The sequence below is a fragment of the Solanum dulcamara genome, chromosome 5 (assembly GCF_947179165.1).
Source record: "Solanum dulcamara chromosome 5, daSolDulc1.2, whole genome shotgun sequence".
Lineage (NCBI taxonomy): Eukaryota > Viridiplantae > Streptophyta > Magnoliopsida > Solanales > Solanaceae > Solanum > Solanum dulcamara.
In genome coordinates this window covers 8,610,570-8,633,838 of record NC_077241.1, presented here as the reverse complement: position 1 = coordinate 8,633,838, position 23,269 = coordinate 8,610,570, and the positions used below count along the sequence as shown (strand labels likewise).

Sequence of the window (23,269 nt, the reverse complement as noted above, 5' to 3'; positions counted from 1 at the left end):
GCAAGTTTTTAAAAAATAGAACGAGCAAAATTAATAGCATGAAATATCTTTATGTCTATGCATTTAATTAATTATAATCTCTGTACGTGCATTGCACATGTATGCCTAATAATGTAATACACATTTTTATAAATAATATCAATATTATTAAACCACAGAAAGCAAAAAAGCAATGATGATAAAATTAGGCATTACATCAGAATGAAACTACAGGAATTGATTAAAAAAATGGAAATTGAAAGTACTGGAATTGATAGAGTTTTTTTTCTCTGGAAATTGAAACTACTTCTAGAATTGATAATATTTTTAATCAATTATTACCCTCCAAATTTTCAGGAATCAATTCAGCTAGGAAATCGCCTCTGAGAATCTGAACTCTGAATTCGATTTTGCTAGTGCTACACTCTGACAGTTCAAACACAAGTCCATCTCTCTCCTTTAGTTTGTTATCATCCACAACTTTTCTCTATCTAGTGCTAAATTTATAAGTATAATTGGCTCCACCATAAAATAGATCCCACTTCTTTCGACCACAAGTAATGACTACAGGGGCTCCAGCAGAAGGTAGCTCTTTGTTCATTTTCTTGGGTATATACTGTCAAACATTCAACGAGACTCAGAAATATAAAAGCAACGAGTCCAAAAGAACACAAAGCATCCAATTCAAACATTATGTGTATGTATTATTTTAATTTTATTCTGAAAATAGGTCGACAGGGAAAATAAAACTCTCCACCTTGGAATAAAAATGATCTTTATTCTTTTGTCAACAAAAAGTTTACAATGAATAGTAAATAGAGGATTTTCTAGTTCTATTATTTTGTGTATCAATCAGAAAAGCGAATAGAGTTCCATTACATATGGATTGGTGTATATTTATATATCTAAACATAAATATTAAGCATGGAATCCAGGACATCTAATCTCGAATTCACCATTGCAAAAAAATATGTTTTTGTGGATTTCCACCTGGTATTCAATATTGAGGAAATGAGATCTCTACAATTTGAATACAGAAAAATACCTTTTCAAAAGAATAAAAAATTTCATATGCATAAAAGTGAAAATCTAACTAAAGGAAGTTTGTAAAGGGATAAAAAACCATTTCTCCATTCAATATCCATAGTCCCATTAAATCTGGATCCACCACGAAAGTCCAACATTGGTATAAAAAGCTTTCTAACAAAGGCAATTTCATACCATAAATACTAACAAAGAGGGTTCTTTATATAGAAAGATGAAGGAGAAAATGAGAGTTACCAAACTGTAAATGGGCTTGACAGCGCTCTTAGTGAGAATCATATCAACATAGGGTTTTCCAGAAAGTGGCCAATATTTAGCATTGTCGATTTGTACGCTTCCAGTGCTTTCAATCATGATGGATTTACCTTTCTGGTTTGAAACTTGTTCAGAAGATGATCCATCCTGGTAAATAAAGTCAAAGGAGTATGTAAGCTTTAAAATCAACAACGGGGATCGAAAATCGAAAGAAAGAAAAGTAGAAATAGAAAAAATTATTAATCGTGATAGGAACATACCTCCATTGCTGATTGATCAGAGAAATGGAGTTTTTGTTCTGGTATTCAATTTATAAAGAGTACACAAAAACCTTTGAACATTCAAAAGTGGATAGTTTATGGTTTTGGGAGTAGGGGTGGGTTCTAGTGTTTTCAAAAAATAACTCAAAAGTATTTGTTTTAGTTAAACAACTACTCCTATTTACTTCTTTATATAATATTATGCATCATTAGAAAAAGAGGTTGTTGCATTTATTATAGCACGAGATTATTGTGACTAAAAGAATTACAAAATCAATTTATATAATGGCCTTTTAAGACTAATAAGAGTATTTCACTTTTTGTCTTTTTTGAAAATTTTAACACAAATAACGTGACGTCTCTTTGTCTACTTCCGGAGTTTTAAGCACAAATAATGTGGGATTTATGTCTGCTTTTGAAGGTTCTAACACAAATAACGTTACTTGCTTTCAGAGTTTTTAGCAAAAATATTATAGGGTCTCTGTTTGTTTCTGAAGATTTTAACACAAATAATGTGGTTCTTTGCTTGCTTTCGGAGTTTTTAATACAAATAATATGGGTTCTCTTTGTCTTCTTCCGGAGTTTCTAACACTAATAATGTAAGGCCCCTTTCTCTACTTCCGGAATTTTTAACACAAAAATGTGGGGTCTTTTCAATTCGCAATAAATATGATCTTGATTTAGCTTATGAAATGAAAGCTTTTTTTTAATAAGGAATACTCAATCTGAAAAGAGTTACTTAAGTATCTCATAAAAGTAAAAATAAAGTGTGCATGGTTCATTAATTGTTTTTCTTTTTTTAAAAATAAAATAGGCAACTATACTTGTTTTGCCCCTCTTCTTTTGTTTCTTTTTTTCAATAAAGATTTATTTATTTATTTTTGTGGTTGGGTGGGGTGGGAGAGATTTTTTGAATAAAAAAATTTTTAAAAGGGGATTTTTGAACAAGGACAAAAAATATTTTTTTAATAAGGATCACCAAATACGAAGAGAATTGCTTAAGTATCTCACCTAGCAAACATACAACAATTAATCTCTGCAACTCCATGCTTCCTCGTTGCTAGCTTGCATTTTCTCCATCTTCTGCTTTCATGTCCCATGTCACAACCCGATTCCAGGTGTGATGGTACCTGTCCTTTTCCACCGGACAAGTCAGCCTAAACCCAAACATTTCGATAAATAAAGTGGAAACAGTCAAAATAGGTAAATAATATCTTAAGCCTAAAGAGAGAAAATTTTGCTATTTGGAAGCTCCAACTTGGGCAAAAAGCCTTCAAATCTTACAAGTATAAAGAAAAGGCTATAGGTGCATACCTCATGAAGTTTCAACTCAAACGGATAAGTGGAGACGTTAGGCGAGCGACCTTGAAAATCCTAACAGGCTCCAAAATCCATGCTTTTCTGTTAGCCCATACAGGTCCTTCTTCTTCCTTGTCTTTGTTTATTTGCTGTGTAGTTGCAGGTAGTTGGAGATATACACCAACATACTTTAACAACAAATACATAGAGGACACCACTGATACAAGACTCACCAAGACTGATACAAAAGGATTGTGCAGAACTGGAGGCTCCTCATGGTTTTGGTACTTGTTTGGTTGCCTGTATTCAGTTGATTGTTTTTGTCTAGGTGCAACAACTACTGGGGAGCCACACACAAAGAAGCTGAACTAGATCACAAGGAAGGGCCTTTTTTTATGTGAAGCCTGCTCCAACAAGCTCCTTAACCTCTCCTACTATGAAAGCAACTTGGAGCTGCACACAAGCCTACAGCAGCCTATCCATTCCCCCCTATGCTACCTTGTGCAATCCCTTTCCTGCTGGTTCTTATTTGTTTTGTAGCTGCAGATGGCAGGATGGATTCATCAACATACCTTATCAACACCTACATCAACATCTACATAGAGGACATCACAGATATAACCACCAAAACAAATACCTTCACTAAGAGGCCTACACAAGGACTGTGCAGAATTGCAATTCCCTCCTAGTTTTTGTGTTTGTTTGGTTGCTTGTTTTTGTTTGAATGTTTTTGTTTAGGTACATCAACAACTGGGGAGCTATCCCATCAGAACAAGTTGGAGATGCTCACCAGGACTCTACAGAAGCAATCCCATAGCATCCACTCCAGCTTTTGGTTTTGCTCTTCCTCATCCCTTTATGTAGACCCTCTTTGGATCTGCTATAAGGGCTGCAATAACCTGGGGCTTCGATGGAGCAGCACCTTCAGCTTGCCATCCACATTCTTTAACATCTCTAACAGCAACACACTCCAGCAACAACTCCACCAACTAGCAGCACACAAGGAACAAATACAAGTTAATAGTAATGGCTACAGCAGATTGCAGAATTCTTTGGTTGTGTGGTTTGTTGGTTTTGTTTATCTGTGCAGGTACTCCAAGAAGTTGAACCTGATCACAATAAAGTTGAACCTGATCACAACAGCCTTCCAAGATACATCAACAGGACTTAACAACAACTACATAGAGGTCATCACAGATACAACCATCAAATCAAAAATCCCCACTAAGAGGACTTCATATGGCCCTTACTGGTTATTCTGTTTGGTTGGATGTTTGTATTCTATTGATGGTCTATATGTAGGCACAATAGCATCTGGGGCACCTTGGCAAATAAAAGGCAATAACATGGAGACAGAAGCCCACTATGTTAGGAATTCATCAACACATCAGCCCTCCATCCAGGCCAATTTCTCTTATGAGATACCTGCAGCAACAATTCAGCATCACAAGAATCTTGCAGCTATTTGCTTTTTGTCTTTGGAAGCAACAAGGAGATGCATACAGGTCTGCAACAGCTTCCATATTTGTTTGGGTCCTTTGCTACTTCTTGTGCAGGTCTACAAAGCCTCAAACAAAGGAAGACAACAGACCGACATGCAGGGGCCTCATCTATTCCCTTCAGCAGTCCTTACATTCCGGATGCATTCCTTCCATTCATGCAACAACATCCTTGCATCCAAGACTATTGGAACCTCTTTATATTTGTGGGTGTGCAGGTACAGGAGTACCCCTGATCACCCTCGACAGCACTGGAACCATCCAAAATGCATGACACACTCTCCAACCAACTGCTCAAGTCAGGGCTGCACCACATACAAATTGCAATGTACACCTTCTCTGTCCCTCAGCTTCCTTAACAACAACAACCCCAAGGCTGCTGGCTGCTATGGCTCCATTTACTTCCTATCCTTTCATCCTCCTTAGCTGCTTCCTACCTTTGATATGGCTACATAATTCCTTTGGACCTACTTGGTATGATATGGCTTAAAAAGGCAAAGATGAAGATATTTTTCCCATCCCATGTGAGATAGAAGTTTCGTATACTTGTTCTTCTTCAATGTAGCTATGTCTGAGTCGTAGCATATTTGAATAGGACTAGTGTAGGTTACTTTATTATATTCTCATGGAAGGGGAGAGTCTCCCTCATTTATGCTTTCTTAGCCGATTTGTAATAGGAGGAGTCCTCTCATAGGTTTACTGCTTTCTAGTTATAGTTAGCCCCTTTTTTGTACCGGGGATGAGTTAGCCGACCTTAGTAGGTTAGCCGACTTATGAACCAACATAGGATCGGAGGTAAGGTTTTATGTCCCCCTCCTTGTATTTTTACTTTTGTTATTTATGTTAAGGCTTGGGGGTGTTGCTCAACCCATGACTGTGCACGAGAGGTGGGAGCCTCGTGTAGGGTCTGTTCCCATAAAAAAAAAAAGCGGAAGTCTTTCACTTGAATATCCCCAAAGATTATTTGTCACATGTACAAGTCACTAAAGAAAGTAAAACTAAAATGAAAGTACAAGCCTCAATATGTCTTCAACTCTCAAATAGAGTATAGCATAAAAATACAGGAAGTACGAGAGCTCGCTGGATATCGATGGCTACTTCTCTCAACTCCCAGAAGCCTCGAATAATCAAGAAAAGAGACGGTGATCAAAGTCCATGCTCGGAACCTACACAAGTGTAGAATCAAGGGTGAGTACCAAAAAACGCGGTACCTAGAAAGCAAACTAGAAAAACTAAGTAAATCTAAAAGAATACACGAACTCCGTTTCCAACCCAACCGAGCCTCCAGACTACAACCTGCACAGAAATCATCCCACCATAACAGTTCATACTATACAGTTCAATAAGGTTCAGATCACAGCTCAATGTCATAGATATATCGTACAAATACTCAAAATATCACAAACAGGCATCAAACTGTCAACACAGATATGCAAAATATGTATATGCACACTCAATGATCATACTTATGTGCACTTGCCGAAAATGACCTCGGCCATATAATCTTTGACCGGAAATGACCTCGTTCTCATAATCTCTTACGGGAAATGACCTCGGTCTCATAATCTCTGACCGAAAATGACCTCGATCTCATAATCTCTGATCAAAAATAACCTCGATCTCATAATCTCTAACCGAAAATGACCTCGATCTCATAATCTCCGACCGAAAATGACCTCAATCTCATAATATCAGACCGAAAATGACCTCGATCTCATAATCTCACCGAAAATGACCTTGACCATATGCTCTCATCGAAAATGACCTCAGCCAGAAATGACCTTGATATTATAATCCCACCGAAAATGACCTTGGTGTCACAATCATATACCTCTCATCACAGTGTTTCAGAACCAATGCAACAACATGCTCAATAAATAATGTGGAATAAATAATTCAGACAAACCGCAATCAAAATTAGACTATCAAGTATTTTATCAAATACACATAGATATCTAGATTACAGCATGCTAGTTTCATTACTCAACAATATCACCCATAGTCTTTTATTAACCTCATCGCTTCATTTTAGATTAGTTCATATCATAATTAAACTCTTAACCTCATCCCTATTACGCCCCAACTCATATACAATGGGATATTCGGGAATTCTAAGAGAGTCACGGAGTTTTAAGAGTCCACTTGCCTTAGCCAATATGCGATCAATCAATCCACGTGTGTCTTGCCCTTTCGATTATACTCCGAATCTTCACAATCTATTCAAGTATTGATCTACAATTAGAAACTAACTCCAACGATACAAAGAATGTGAAATTAAGCAAAAAAGGGGGTCAAAGGCTCAAAATTTGACTTCACAACATAGGAGTTTAAATTCAGAAATTTTTGGATGAAATTATTCCTTTTGGTCTTAGGAACTCATTATCGAAAACCATTTCAAAAACTCATCCTTAAGTAAGTCACAATCAATGATTTAAGATTTTTCTCAAGTGCTTGAAAAATGACAATTTTCACCCATTCAAATCCCCAAATACATGTTAGAATCATCAATTAATCAATGGAAAATGATGAAGTAGGGTCAAAATAACTTACCCAATGAAATCCCATGAAAAATCCTTCTACAAATCACCACTACCGAGCTCCAAAGTTCAAAAATGGAGAAAATAACTTAAACCTCAGCCAAAACCCCTCTCAGATGTCGCTTAAGCAATAGGGGTTTGCTTAAGCAGACCATCGCTTTTGCGGGATTTTGGTCGCCTTTGTGATATCCGCCCTTTTGTTAAAGCGGCCACTTTGGTCGCTTTTGTGACTCTACACGAGGCTCCCACCTCTCGTGCACAGTCAGGGGTTGAGCATCACCCCCAAGCCTTAACATAAAATAAAACAGAAAAATATAAGGAGGGGGACATAAACCTTACCTCCGATCCTATGTTGGTTCATAAGTCGGCTAACCTATTAAGGTCGGCTAACTCATCCCCGTAGCAAAAGGAGCTATCTATAACTAGAAAGCAGTCAACCTATGAGAGGACTCCTCCCGATACAAGTCGACTAAGAAAGCATAAATGAGGGAGACTCTCCCCTTCCATGAAAAGACAAGAAAGTAACCTACACTAGTCCTATTCAACTATGCTACGTACCATACATAGCTAAATTGAAGAAGAACAAGTATATGAACCTTCTATCTTGCATGGGGTGAAGAAGCTCTTTTTATCTTTGCCCTTTTTCGTCTTGTCGTACCAAGTAAGTCCAAGGGAAGTATGCGACAGCATCGCAATCATGATTATCAGCTAAGGAGGATAAAACGAGAATTTTGCAGCTTCTGATGTTCCAGCAGCCTTGGATATTGGAGGGTTCTTGTGTGCCTACACAGAATCCAGGAGGGCTATTGCAGGTGTTGTATTATGGTATCTGTTGGCTGCATCTACAAGTGTAACCATGCACTTTGTAATCCCTGCATCTGCAAAGAAAAACAACCCTTTTGCCACTACTGTTGTTGCAGCTGTAGCCCATCTGTTGCAGGTCTGTCTTGATGTTGCTTTATGTTCTAGTGAGTGGTTGTATGCTGAAGTACTTGTTCTTTGGGATTGTAGTTGTGTATTGTACCTGCACAAGTAAAAGAACAAGAAGAAAAATACCTCCAATACTTCTGCATAGCAAACACTGTGCTGTGGTTCTGCAGGTCCATTGTGGACTTGTAGTTTGTCCTTGTATGCTGCATGTTGTTAGAGTTTTTGTGTGTTGTGGCTTGTAAACATGTCCCCAACTGTAACATGCTTTAATGTATCTCCAGATACCTGCAAATGCATAGAGACAAGCCAACAAGACCAAAAACAAATAGACACCAACCTCCTCATTATGCTTACGTCGGTTAACTTGTTCAAGGTCGCTCGACTAACGTTTCCAATTATCCATTTGAGGTGGAACTTCTTGAGCCTTGTAGTTACTGTATTTTCTGTGTTCTTGCAACATTTGGAAGCCTTTTGGACAAGCTGGAATCTCCAAGTAGTGAATTGCTCCATTTGAAGACTTAAGTCGGCTAACTTTTTCAAGGTCGCTCGACTAACGTCTCCAATTATCCGTTTGGGATAAAACTTCTTGGGATTTGTAATTACAGTATTTTCTATGTTCTGGCAATATTTGGAGGCCTTTTGGACAAGCTGGAAGCTCCAAGTAGTGAAGTGCTTCATTTGGAGAGTTAAGTCGGCTAACTTTTTCAAAGTCGCTCGACTAACGTCTCCAATTATCCGTTTAAGGTAAAACTTCTTGGGCTTTGCAAATACTGTATTTTCTGTGTTCTTGCAACATTTGAAGGCCTTTTGGACAAGCTGGAAGCTCCAAGTAGTAAAGTGTTCCATTTGGAGACTTAATTCGGCTAACCTTTTCAAGGTCGCTCGACTAACGTCTCCAAATTTCCGTTTGAGCTGAAACTTCTTGGGCTTTGCAACTACTGTATTTTCTGTATTCTTGCCTAGTTTGGAGTCAATTTGATATTGCATGATGCTTTTGTTGGGGGCTGCAGCTGTGGCCTGTGCTGGAATTTTGATGGCTGTTGCTGCAGCTGTAGTCCATCTGTTGCAGGTATGTCTTAATGTTGCTTTATGTTCTAATGATTTGTTGTATGCTGAAGAACTTGTTCTTGGAGGTTGCAGTTGTGTATTGTACCTGCATAAGTAAAAGAATAAGAAAAATTCTGCACAGCAAAAACTGTGCTGTAGTTTCTCCTTGTATGCTGCAATTTGTTGGAATTCCAAGCTCAGTTGCTGACACTCCAGCACCAGCCCCTTGATGCAAGTTCTGGTTGTATGGAGGAATTCCACAAGCTGCAAGCTCCAAATGGTGAAGTGCTCCATCCTGCCACTGCTGTAATATGCAGCACACATAGCTGGCCCTCCAACTGTGGATTGATATGTTGCATGTGTACAAGTTCCTGCACAGTCAAAAAGTAGAAGGAAAGGAAAGAAAAAGAAAAAGGCTACTCTAATCCTAGGTAGGTAAGATGCAGGGGAGACTCTCCCCTTTACAATGGTCCTAACTGTAGAACCTTCAAAGTGGTTATCACTAGTCATATTGATATCCAATTTGAAGAGTAAGTTAGAACATTGAAGATAAAAATAGTTCAAGGAGGTTGTTTGATCCTTTTTAATCTTTTTCTCCTGAAGCTTGCCATCCCTATCTTGTCCAGCTTGATGTAGCCCTTGGTTTCTTGTGGAAGTTGTTGCATATTATAGAATTGTTGAGTATTGTCAAGCTTATGGCTGTGCTTAGAAAGAGTATCTGCAACAAAATTGGCTTCTCTGAATACATGTTTGCAATGAAAGTAGTCTAGTAACTGGACAAAACCCGAGCCTTCACTTTTGCGATACAGTGTTTGCTTAAGTGGTGGTCGCTTTTGTGACACCACCTTTGCTAAAGCGAAGACACCAAAACCAACAACTTTCAATAAATCTCAAAGTCTCCGAATTGACCTTCGGGATTCATTCAGAATCCCGTATAGATAAACTATATAGACATCCCCACTAAAATCGATATTTTGGATTCATCGAAAATCGATTTCGAGGCCTCCTTGACCCAAAAACCAAAAAGTCACAACTAAACCAACTTTATACCTCAAAAGACCAAAACACCCTCGGAGCTTCCGAAAATTATATATGAACTCTCCCTAGGTCTTAAATCACCCTCTGATTCCAACGAAGTTGTTGGAATTCAATTCCGAGCATCCGATCTTCAAATGTTGAACAAAGTCAAACCAATGGCCAAAAACTCAATTATTTCCAACTCAACCCCTCAAATCCATGATATGACTCCAAATATAATTTCGTCAACTCTCCTAGACCAATTTTAACATTCCGAAATTGATGGAATCGACAGAATTCTGTCCTGAGACTCAAATTTTTGAATGAATTCAAATACTACTTTTGAGTCATTCTAAATCTCTAAAACTCAAATTTTACCAAAAATCTTAACTTTTCAAGAAAACTACAAAACCAACATCAGATATTAATTAAATATGACTCGGGGAAACTAATAGAGGGGTAAAATAGTCATTTTTTATGAAAAATTCCAAAAATGCTATTTAGGGTCATTACATCATCCACCACTAAAAACAATGTTCGTCCTCGAACATAAAGTAATAAAAAGTACCTGAACTCTCAAAAAGCTGTGGATATCGAGCTTGCATGTCGTCCTCTAACTCCCAAGTCACCTCTCCGACTGAGCGGTGCCTCCACTGTTCCTTCACTGAAGCTATCTCCTTGGTCCTAAGCTTACGGACTTGTTTATCAAGGATGGCTATGGGCTCCTCTTCAAAGGTCAAATCTGGACCAATTCCACCGTTTCAAGAGAAAACATATGAGACTCGTCCGGTACATACTTTTGGAGCATGAAAACATAAAATATAAGATGTACCATTTATAAGCTAGGTGGCAAGGCTAAATTATAAGCCACTTCTCTCACGCGCCCCAAAATCTCAAATGGGCCAATAAATCGAGGGCTAATCTTGCCCTTCTTTCTGAATTGCATTACGCCCTTCATGGGCGACACTTGGAGCGAAACATGGTCATCCTCCATGAACTCCAATGGTCGAACCCTCATATCCGCATAACTCTTTTGCCTACTCTGGGTTATTAGGATCCTACCCTGGATAATCCGAACCTGTTCCATGGCATCTCTAAGCAAGTTTGCATATAAAGTGCCTATCTCAACTAAGTTTAACCACCCAATAGGAGATCGACACCTCCTACCATATAATGCTTGAATGGGGGTATTTGAATACTGGAGTGATAGCTGTTGTTTTAGGCAAACTCTGCTAAGGGCAAATGCTGATCCCACCTAGCACCAAAATCAATAACACAAGCTCAGAGCATATCCTTCAACACCTGAATCGTCTCCTCAGACTGACCATCAGTCTGTGGGTGAAAAGTTGTACTCATATCAAGCCTAGATCCCAGGCCGTCCTGTAGATCCTACCAAAAGTGCAAAGTAAACACTGAGCCTCGGTCCAAAATAATGGATACTGGAACTCTATAAAGCCTAACGATTTGATTGATATACAACTGAGCTAGCTTGTCAGCCGTGTACTTTACCTTAACTAGAATAAAATGGGTAGATTTGATCAGTCCATCCATCAACCACCACCCATATAGAATCAAACAACCCATGGTGGTAGGAAAACCCACAACGAAGTCCATGGTGATCCGCTCCCACTTCCAAGTAGGAATGGGCATCCTCTGAATCATATCTCTAGGCCCTGGTGCTCACACTGACCTGTTAACAGGTCAAACATTCAGATACAAACTCTGCGATGTACCTTTTCATCCCACACCACTAGTAATACTGACTAAGGTCATGATGCATCTTTTCTGCACTTGGATGAATAAAATATCGAGAAAAATAAGCCTCCTCTTGTATCAATCTGAGTCGCCCACCTTGGGCACACAAATTCGACCCCCAATCCTCAAGACACCCTCTGAATAAAGTCTAGCCTTCTTGGCTTCACCCCTCAACACCTTGTCTTGAATGAGATATAACTTTTCATCATCAAACTACCTCTCTCGAATCTGTTCAACTAAGGAAGAGAGGGCTTCAATAAAAGAAATGAATCCTCCATTCTCATCAGAAACTCACAATCGAATAAGGCTATTAGCTAAATTCTGAACATCTCTAGATAAAGGCCTCCTATCAACACTAATCGCCTCTACACTCCCCATACTAGGAGCCTTACTACTCAAAGTATCGGCCACCATATTGGCCTTCCCCGGGTGGTACAAGATAGTTATTTCACAGTCCTTTCGTAACTCAAGCCATCTACGCTGCCTCAGATTTAGATCCCTCTGACTGAAGATATATTGAAGACTCCAGTGATTAGTGAATACTTTACAATGTACACTATACAAATAATGATGTCATATCTTAAACACAAATACCACCATCACTAACTCTAGATCATGGGTAGGGTAGTTCTTCTTATGAGTCTTTAACTGTCTTGATGCATAGGCAACTACCTTTCCTTTCTGCATTAGAACTCCACCCAAACTAACACCAGAAATATCACAATACACGGTGAAGTCTACACCTTCCTCGAGTAAGGTCAAAATAGGAGCTGAAGTCAACAAGGCCTTGAGCATTTGGAAGCTCACCTCACACTCATTGTACCAATGAAAATCTATTGGCTTCTGAGTCAGTCTAGTTAGTGGGGCCATTACAGGCGTCAAGAAGATTAATGAGATTATGGGTGTCACTCTGTAGAAGAGTGAAGGGAGTGGCTCATATTTGGTTCAAGCAATGGAGGGTTGAAATAATGGTCGATGCAGGCCCATTGGATTGGGAAAGGTTCAAGGGTGCTTTTCTGGATAGGTTCTTCCAGCTTGAGATGAGGGAGGATAAGGTTTAAGATGTCATCAATTTGAAGCAAGGGATCATGACGGTGAAGGATTACTCTTTGAAGATCACCCAACTTTCAAAGTATGCTCCGACTAAGGTAGCCGACTCTAGGGCCCGCATGTCACTCCTAGGGAGGGTACCTTAGGTGTGGCAGACACTCAAAAGCCATTTCTGACCTTCAAGCGAACCACCTGGTCCAGTCACACTTTCATTTAATCACATTCTCTCTGCGGAAGACTCAATCAATGAAGTACTATTCATAATTTAGGGCCAAAGGCCAAATAACTATCAAATCAACCAACAGTTATAGAAGAACTACTCAAAAGAACAATCCAACATTTCCATACTCTAGTCTATGAAGCCTCTATCAATAATTTAGGAGGTGCCGATGACAAGCCCATGGCTACCAACAATCAAAACTAAAGGAAACAACACAAAACTATACAGGAAACTCAACATCCTCTGGAAACTAGGAGGACTCACAAACTAGCTAGAAGCGTGTGGATCTTCAATGGTGCATCGGTTGATGATCTTTAGTACCTATCTCTACATCATGAAATAATGAAGGCCAAATGGCGTCAGTACAAGGAATGTATGAGTATGTAAAATGGCCGAATAAAACAACATCAAAAATGACCGAATCAAATCAACTCAAAATCTCAACTCAAGAGAAATAACAACTCAATCAAGTGTCCTAAGTCTAAATAAGAATATGATTTAGGCGGGACCAATCACATACAATTTAACTCAATCTGACTCAGAGTACTATCAAGACCTATATGGGAGTTTCTCTTATCCGACAACCATCACTTATGAGCTAGTGATAGTACAACAAACCGACGTTGTTGTCGCGTCCGTTCATACTTTTCCAGGGCATGAACGAATCAACCAATCATGGATCCCATCGATCAGTCAAGTCCTATCATTTCAGGACAATAAAAATAGGAAACATCCGACTTTAATGGTTCAATCCCATGGGAAGCATCCGACTTTAACGGTTCAATCCCTTCCTACATTAGCGGCGTAGTTCATGGGGTTCGAGTATGGACTATACTCTTACCCACTCGACGCTCGATACTCCTCCCAAGACTCAACACTCATAAAACTCCATCCAATCAACTCAATTAAATCATATCAACAAGTCTCATTTACAACCTTGTCAACTCATCAACTCTGTCACAATCAAATCTCTCCCAAATTATGCTATCCGATCAATCCCAATCACATCTTTCAAGAGTAATTTAAATGTACATTTATAGCAACATACAAACATATCCCGTCATTTCTCTATTCATTTAACACATCTTTGGAACAAATCACAACTCCAACGTTTTAAACTAACAATTCAAGATGCACAACATATCGAGAAAATCAACATCTTTATCGAAATCAACATGGTTAAGAAAATCAATAAAGTATGTTTAACAACCCATCTCTATCAAACGCATACTCACATGAAGGCTCTTTTTTAGAAATTTCTTGACTCAACAACATTAACATAACAAGAATCAAATTAATAGATGACAATAAGTTTGACCTCTCATATCAATCAACTCCTAACAACATGAAGCACATAACTTTCTCGACTCCACAAAGTCCATATAATAGAAATTAGGGTAATAAATGAAAGGGATCTATTTGGACCTAACTTCATCAATAAACTTCATTCTTATGGATAATAAATCTCAAAGAAGATATAGGGAACATGGGTAGACTCAACCCATGCTTTAAATAGCCTTACATACCTTAGAGTATATTTTGAAGAAACCTTGTTGTTGGGTCTTCAATGGAAAACTTGCAATCTTGAAGCTCCTGAAGGCGCTCTTTGTTGAAGAAGGATTTGGAGAAGAAGAAGAAGAAGAGAGGGAAATGTTAGGGCTTTTAGAGAGAGAGAAAAGGATTGAAAATGGTCCCAAAAATGTCCCAAGGCTGTGTATATATAATTTCAGGAAATACCCAAATTTCCCTTTCTTCGAAAATCTAGAAAAACGGCTAAAACACCCTTGGCGCGATAGTGGCGCGTTGCGCCCTTACAGCGCCAAGCGTAATTTAGGCTTAAAACCTGCACATCTGATAGTGGCGCGTCGAGCTAAGGACCAAACTACTGAGGCTATTTTGTGGCGCGATAGTGGCGCGTCGCGCCCTTACAGCGCCAAGCCCATATTTTCTGGGTTCTGGAAAATAGGCTTAAAACCCTGCACATCTTCTACTGGTGCGTCGCGCCAGGGACCAAACTACTGAGGCTTGTTCCTGTCGCGATAGTGGCGCATCGCGCCATTGCGGTGCCAAGCCCAAGTTTCCAGCAGTTGTCCCTAGGCCTGAAATTCCTGTAGTACCCGTCCGTCTTAGGATCGTCATATCTTTTGACTCCGAACTCCAAAAATTACATTCTTGATGGCGTTGGAAAGAAGACTCGACGACCTCTAATTTAGTAGGTTGTGGGCCACCCAGATCGTCATATTTCAAAAGATAAGGTCATTAGAAGTCGACCCCTTATACGAACTCATCCTAAAACTTAGCCACGATGAATCTTTTGGACTTAGCTTGTCCTAGGGGTCCTTTGTGACCCCACATCGCCTCTAACACTTTCTAATTTCTCAGGGACTCATCTTAACTCATGCATATACTTCACAATACTTGAGACCGACCCTAGACGTATACAAGAAGGGTCCAAATCTTAGGGAAATTTTTTTAGGGGGTGTTACATTATCTCCCCCTTGGGATCATTCGTCCTCAAATGACGAGAAATTAAGGATGGACTCGGGGTATAAATCACAATCAGAAATCAATCATTCAGCCAATCAAATTCACAATTAAAATTATTATCCAAACTCAAAATGTTCCAACGAATTCAACTCAAGGGAAATGAGCATTACCTTCAATATTCTCATCGGTAGGCACGAATCGATGTGGATATCTAGATTTCATGTCTTCCTCCGCTTCCCATGTGGCTTTCTCAACGAATTGATTTCTCCATAGGACTTTGACTAAGGCGATCTCTTTGTTCCTCAATTTGTGAATTTGGCGATCAAGAATTTGGACCAAAACCTCTTCATAGGATAAGATATCCTTAACTCCAATACTATCAATGGGGACTACCAACGAGGGATCGCCCAAGCACTTCTTCAACATCAAAACGTGGAATACCAGATGAATAGAGCCTAGCTCCGAGGGTAGCTCCAACTCATAGGCGACACCCCTAATTCGCCTCACAATTTGGTAAGGGCCAATATATCGGGGACTAAGCTTACCCTTCCTTCCGAACCTCATGACACCCTTCATGGGTGACACTTTTAAGTACACCCAATCATCCACCTCGAACTCCAAGTCTCTCCTCCATACACCGGTGTACAATTTTTGGCGGCTTTGAGCTGTCTTTTGCCTATCTTAAATAACTCTTACCTTCTCCATGGCTTGGTGAACAAAATCAGGCCCAATCAACTCAACTTCACCAACTTCAAACCACCCAATGGGTGATCTACACCTCCTCCCATACAAAGCTTCATAAGGAGCCATTTGAATGCTTGCATGATAGCTATTATTGTATGCAAATTCTATAAGAGATAAGTGCTCATCCCAATTTACTTTGAAGTCAAGCATACAAGCTCTCAACATATCCTCCAATGTCTGAATGGTGCGCTCCGCTTGGCCATCCGTCTGGGGATGAAAGGTCGTACTCAAGTTCACCTTCAAAACCAGTCCCTTTTGGAAGGATTTCCAAAATTGGAAAGTGAATTGAACTCCTCTGTCTGAGATGATAGACAAGGGAACCCCATGCAATCTAACGATCTCCTGAATGTATAACTTTGCATAATCTTCTGCGGTGTCAGTAGTCTTAACTGCCAAGAAGTGAGCTGATTTCACCATTCTATCCACAATCACCCAAATCGAATTATGTTGCTTCCGGGACTTCGGCAGACCTGTGATAAAGTCCATATTAATCATCTCCCACTTCCATTCCGAGATTTCTATATTTTGAGCCATACCACATGGTATTTGATGCTCAACTTTCACCTATTGGCAATTCAGGCACTTGGAAACGAATTTCGCAATATCTCTCTTCATCCCTCTCTACCAATAGATTTCCCTCAAGTCATGATACATTTTTGTAGAGCCCGGATGAATAGAGTATCTGGAACTATGCGCTTCAGCCATAATCCTTTCTTGAACATCATCGACATCTAGTATGCACAATCTATTTTGGTACCTCAATGCACCATCTCCCCCTTTGGTAAAAACCATCACCTCTTGTTTGTCAACAACTTCCTTCAACTGGAGAAGGACGGGATCTTGGTCTTGCTTTTCCTTTACCTCCACCACGAGTGAGGATGCAGCCTCATCCTGAACATTAACTCCACCTTCATTGTTCTCTTCAAGATGAACTCCCAATCGGGCTAATCTATGCACCTCTCTAGCCAATTCTTTCCTTCCCTTCTCCATATAGGAAGTGCTACCCATAGACAACTTGCTAAGAGCATCAGCAATAACGTTAGCTTTACCTAGATAGTAGAGGATGCTCATATCATAGTTTTTGAGCAGTTCGAGCCATCTCCTTTATCTCAGGTTGAGTTCCTTCTAGCTGAAGACGTATTGTAAACTCTTGTGATCGGTAAACACATCAACATGCACTCCATACAAGTAGTGGTATAAGATTTTAAGGGCGAATACCATAGCTGCCAGTTCAAGATCATTAGTTGGGTAATTTCTCTCGTGAACCTTAAGTTGTTTGAAGCATAAGCTATCACCTTTCCCTTCTGCATCAGCACACAACCCAAACCAACTCTAGATGTATCACAATAGATCACAAAACCCTCTGTTCCATCGGGCAAGGTTAGAACAGGAGCAGTGGTTAGCTTAGTCTTCAATTTCTAGAAACTCTCCTCACAAGTATCGAACCATTGGATCTTAGCCTTCTTCTGGGTCAGCTTGGTCAATGGCGATGATATGGATGAGAATCCCTCTACAAACCTTTGATAATAGCCGGCCAAACCCAAGAAGCTTCTGATCTCTATCGGGGATGTGGGTCTGGGCCAATTTTTCACTGCCTCAATCTTTTGAGCATCAACCAAAATACCATCTCCAGATACAATATGGCCTAAAAAGGCTACTGATGCAAGCCAAAATTCACATTTCGAGAACTTTGCATACAATACCTAGTCTTTCAAAGTTTGCAAGATGACTCTAAGATGACGGGCGTGCTCCTCCTCATTCTTGGAGTAAACCAAAATATCATCTATGAATACAATCACAAACATATCAAGATATGGTTTAAATACTCGGTTCATGAGATTCATAAAAGTTGTGGGGGCAATAGTCAATCCAAAGGACATGACCAAAAATTCAAAATGGCCATAACGAGTCCGAAAAGCTGTCTTTGGGATATAACACTCCCTCACCTTCAACTAATGGTAGCCCGATCTTAGGTCTATCTTTGAGAAATAGGTGGCACCCTGAAGTTGATCAAATTAGTCGTCTATTCTAGGGAGAGGGTATTTGTTCTTTATGGTGACCTTGTTCAGCTGCCTGTAATCAATACACATTCTAAGGGACCCATCTTTCTTGCGCACAAATAGGACCGGAGCACCCCATGGTAAGACATTCGGTCTAATGAATCTCTTATCTAACAAGTCTTTCAACTGTTCCTTCAACTCTTTCAACTCAGCCGAAGCCATTCTATACGGAGGGATAGAGATAGGTTGGGTATCAGGAAGAACATCAATCCCAAAGTCGATCTCCCTATCAGGAGGGACTCCTGACAGATCTTCAGGAAAGACATCAGGGAACTCGTTGACAATCGGAACCGACTCAAGGGATGGAGACTCAATATTGTCATCTTTCACTCGAACAAGGTGATAAATACACCCTTTTGAGATTAGATTCCTGGCCCTAAGGTAGGAAATAAACTTACCCTTAAGCACGACAGGACTACCCTTCCACTCTATGACAACCTTATTCGGGAATTTGAACTTGACAATCTGAGTCCTACAATTAATAGAGGCATAACAGACATAAAGCTAGTCCATGCCAAGAAACACATCAAAATCAACCATGTCTAACTCAACCAAGTCAGCCAAGGTAGCCCTGTGATGAATTGACACAGTGCAATCTCTATAGACTTTCTCAGCTACGACAGAATCACCGACAAGAGTAGTTACGCAGAAAGGCTCAAGGAGATACTCAGGGATTTTATTGAATTTACTAGCCATGTAAGGAGTCACAAAAGATAGGGTGGCACCTGGATCCATCAAAACATAACAGTCAAGAGAAGAGACTCGAATCATACCCGTCACGACGTTTGGAGAGTTCTCCTGATCTTGGCGACTACCCATGGCATATAGGCGGTTTGTGCCCCCACTCATACCTGAAGTAGTGCCCCTCTGATTACCTTTAGCTGGCGGTGCGGTGGTAGAAAACTGGGCTCTGTTCCCCCCTGTTGGACACTTTCTCTGAAAATGGTCCATTTGGCCGCATTTATAACAACCAACCCTTCCCGCTCTGCACTCTCCTAAGTGGAGCTTACTGCACTTGCCGCATGATGGCTTCCCTTTCGAACCTTGAACCACACTAATCTGAGATTGAGAACCCGAGGGTCTGAAATTCTGGCGACTCTGTCCCTACCGATCATACCTGTCCTACGGCATAGGTGCACTGGCAGTAGATGAGGCATAGTTGGAAGGCCTTTTCTGGAAGAAGGGCTTGTTACCCTTGTTCTGCTTCTATTCATTCTCATGCCCAGCTGATCTTGCCTTCTTGCTCAGATGCTCCTATTTGTCCTTCCTCTTCTCTTCCTCCACCTGTTGAGCATACACCATTAATCTGGAAATATCCATATCAGAGATCAACAATGCTGCTTTGCACTCCTTCTTCACATGTCTCTCTAATACGGAGACGAACTTCCTCATCTTTGACCTTATATCTGGGACCAAGTCAGGGGCATACATGGACAGCTGGATGAACTTTAGGCTGTACTTCTTAACAGTCATACCTTCTTGTTTCAGATTCACAAACTCCTCCAGTTTTGCTTCCCTCAATTCTCGGGGAAAGAAGTGGTCAAGAAAGGCTCCCTTAAATTCATCCCACATAGCAGGTTCAACATCCTCACCTCTACCTTATTCCCATTGGTTATACCCAATGTTTGCCACATCTTTGAGCTGGTAAGATACTAACTCAACCCCATCAAACTCCGTAGCATGCATAGCTTTCAGGATTTTCCATATCTCATCAATAAAATTTTGGGGGTCTTCATCAACCTTAGACCCCGTAAATGCCGGCGGATTCATTCTCAGAAAGTCTCTAATTCCGGCGGCAGCAGACGGCTCTTGGGAACTAGAGCTAAGAGTTGGCGAACTCTGGTTACCATTTCGAGCAGCCACTAGTTGAGTGAGCATGGCAATCACTCCTCGAAAATCTGCCTCCAAAGTTGGTGCAGGTGGAGTAGTAGGCATTTGAGGTGCCTCCGCATACCTCATCGGTCGGCCTCTAGCCCTCGATGGGCGTACCTTTGACTGTGGCATCTCTGCGTTATCAGCATTCCTCTGGCTAGCAGTATGTTTAGGAGGCATTATCTGTAACGTATAAACACATGAATTAGAAAGGAAGTTTATAGAGTTTAACTCTATCGCACGAATTCAGGGTATGAAAGAAGTGAAACGATTCTTAATGTCTTATAGCCTCTTGATTATAAGTGTGGTGCACAACACACTCATAAGCAAGACTCTACTAGACACGGCTTCATAGACTCCCTAGGACTCTTGAACTCTGGGCTCTGATACCATGTTTGTCACGCCCTGGGAGGGTACCATAGGCGTGGCCGGCACTCAAAAGCCATTTCTAACCTTCAAGCGAACCACCTGGTCTATTCACACTTTCATTCAATCACATTCTCTCTGTGGAAGACTCAATCAATGAAGTACTATTCATAATTTAGGGCCAAAGGACAAATAACTATCAAATCAACCAATAGTTATAGAAGAACTACTCAAAAGAACAATCCAACATTTATACACTCTAGTCTATGAAGCCTCTATCAACAATTTGGGAGATGCCGATGACAAGCCCATGGCTACCAACAATCAAAAATAAAGGAAACAATATAAAACTATACAGGAAACTCAACATCCTCCGGAAACTAGGAGGACTCACCAACTAACTGGGAGCGTGTGGATCTTCAATGGTGCGTCGATTGATGATCTCTAGTACCTATCTCTGCATCATGAATGATACAGGCCAAATGACGTCAGTACATGGAATGTACGAGGATGTAAAATGGCCGAATGAAACAACGTCAGAAAGAACCGAATCAAATCAACTCGGAATCTCAACTCAAGAGAAATAACAACTCAATCAAGTGTCCTAAGTCTAAACAGGAATATGATTTAGACGGGACCAATCACATACAATTCAACTCAATCTGACTCAGAGTACTATCAAGACCTATATGGGAGTTTCTCTTATCCGACAACCATTACATATGAACCAGTGACAGTACAACAAACCGACGTTGTTGCTGCGTCCGTTCATACTTTGCTAGGGCATGAATGAATCAACCAATTATGGATCCCATCGATCAGTCAAGTCCTATCATTTCAGGATAATAAAAATAGGAAACATCCAACTTTAATGGTTCGATCCCATGGGAAGCATCCGACTTTAACGGTTCAATCCCTTCCTACATTGGAGGCGTAGTTTATGGGGTTCGAGTATGGACTATACTCTTACCCACTCGGCGCTCGATACTCCTTCCAAGACTCAACGCTCATAAAACTCCATCCAATCAACTCAATTAAATCATATCAACAAGTCTCATTTACAACCTTGTCAACTCATCAACTCTGTCACAATCAAATCTCTCCCAAATCATCCTATCCGATCAATCCCAATCACATCTTTCAAGAGTAATTTAAATGTACATTTATAGCAACATACAAACATATCCCGTCATTTCTCTATTCATTCAACACATCTTTGGAACAAATCACAACTCCAAGGTTTTAAACCAACAATTCAAGATGAATAACATATCGAGAAAATCAACATCTTTATCGAAATCAACATGGTTAAGAAAATCAATAAAGTATGTTTAACAACCCATCTCTATCAACGCATACTCACATGAAGACTCTTTTTTAGAAATTTCTTGACTCAACAATATTAACATAACAAGAATCAAATTAATAGATGACAATAAGTTTGACCTCTCATATCAATCAACTCCTAACAACATGAAGCACATAACTTTCTCGACTCCACAATGTCCACATAATAGAAATTAGGGTAATAGATGAAAGGGATCTATTTGGACCTAACTCCATCAATAAACTTCATTCTTATGGATAATAAATCTCAAAGAAGATGTAGGGAACATGGGTGGACTCAACCCATGCTTTAAATAGCCTTACATACCTTAGAGTAGATTTTGAAGAACCTTGTTGTTGGGTCTTCAATGGAAAACTTGAAATCTTGAAGCTCTTGAAGGCGCTTATTGTTGAAGAATGATTTGGAGAAGAAGAAGAAGAAGAGAGGGAAATGTTATGGCTTTTAGAGAGAGAGAGAGAGGGATTGAAAATGGTCCCAAAAATGTCCCAAGGCTGTGTATATATAATTTGGGGAAATACCCAAATTGCCCTTTCTTCGAAAATTTGGAAAAATGGCTAAAACACCCTTGACGCGATAGTGGCGCATCGCGCCCTTACAACGCCAAGCCGAATTTAGGCTTAAACCCTGCACATCTGATAGTGGCGCGTTGCGCCAAGGACCAAACTACTGAGGCTATTTTGTGGCGCGATAGTGGCGCGTCGCGCCCTTACAGCGCCAAGCCCATATTTTTTGGGTTCTGGAAAATAGGCTTAAAAACCCTGCACATCTTCTAGTGGCCTACCGCGCCAGGGACCAAACTACTGAGGCTTGTTCCTGCCGCGATAGTGGTGCATCGCGCCATTGCGGCGCCAAGCCCAAGTTTCCAGCAGTTGTCCCCAGGCCTAAAATTCCTGTAGTACCCGTCCGTCTTAGGATCGTCATATATTTTGACTCCAAACTCCAAAAATTACATTTTTGGCGGCGTTGGAAAGAAGACTCGACGACCTCTAATTTTGTAGGTCGTGGGCCACCCAGATCATTATATTTCAAAAGATAGGGTCGTTAGAAGTCGACCCCTTATACGAACTCATCCTAAAACTTAGCCACGACGAATCGTTTGGACTTAGCTTGTCCTAGGGGTCCTTTGTGACCCCACATCACCTCTAACACTTTCCAATTTCTCAGGGACTCATCTTAATTCGTGCATATACTTCACAACACTTGAGTCCGACCCTACAAGAATACAAGAAGGGTTCGAATCTTAGGGGGAAAAAATTTAAGGGGTGTTATACCGCATGAGTAAGTTTGTCTTCGGCTTTTCTGTGACAGTGGTGAAAGAGTGTAGAATCGCGATGCTAATCAAGGAGATGGATATCTCCCATTTTATCACTCATGCTCAATAGATTAAGGAGGAAAAGCTTAAGGACAGTGGGGGTGGGGTGGGGGTGGCAGAGATATTTTGACTAAAGAATTAAAATATCAAATTATTGAATAAGGATAAAAAAATTTATAATAAGGACC

At 40.2% G+C, this 23,269-nt stretch overlaps 1 pseudogene; it reads right to left on the bottom strand.

Moving 5' to 3' along the window:
• Positions 1–310: 310 nt before the first annotated feature.
• LOC129890446 (uncharacterized) lies at positions 311–1,425 on the bottom strand (annotated as a pseudogene).
• Positions 1,426–23,269: the final 21,844 nt, after the last annotated feature.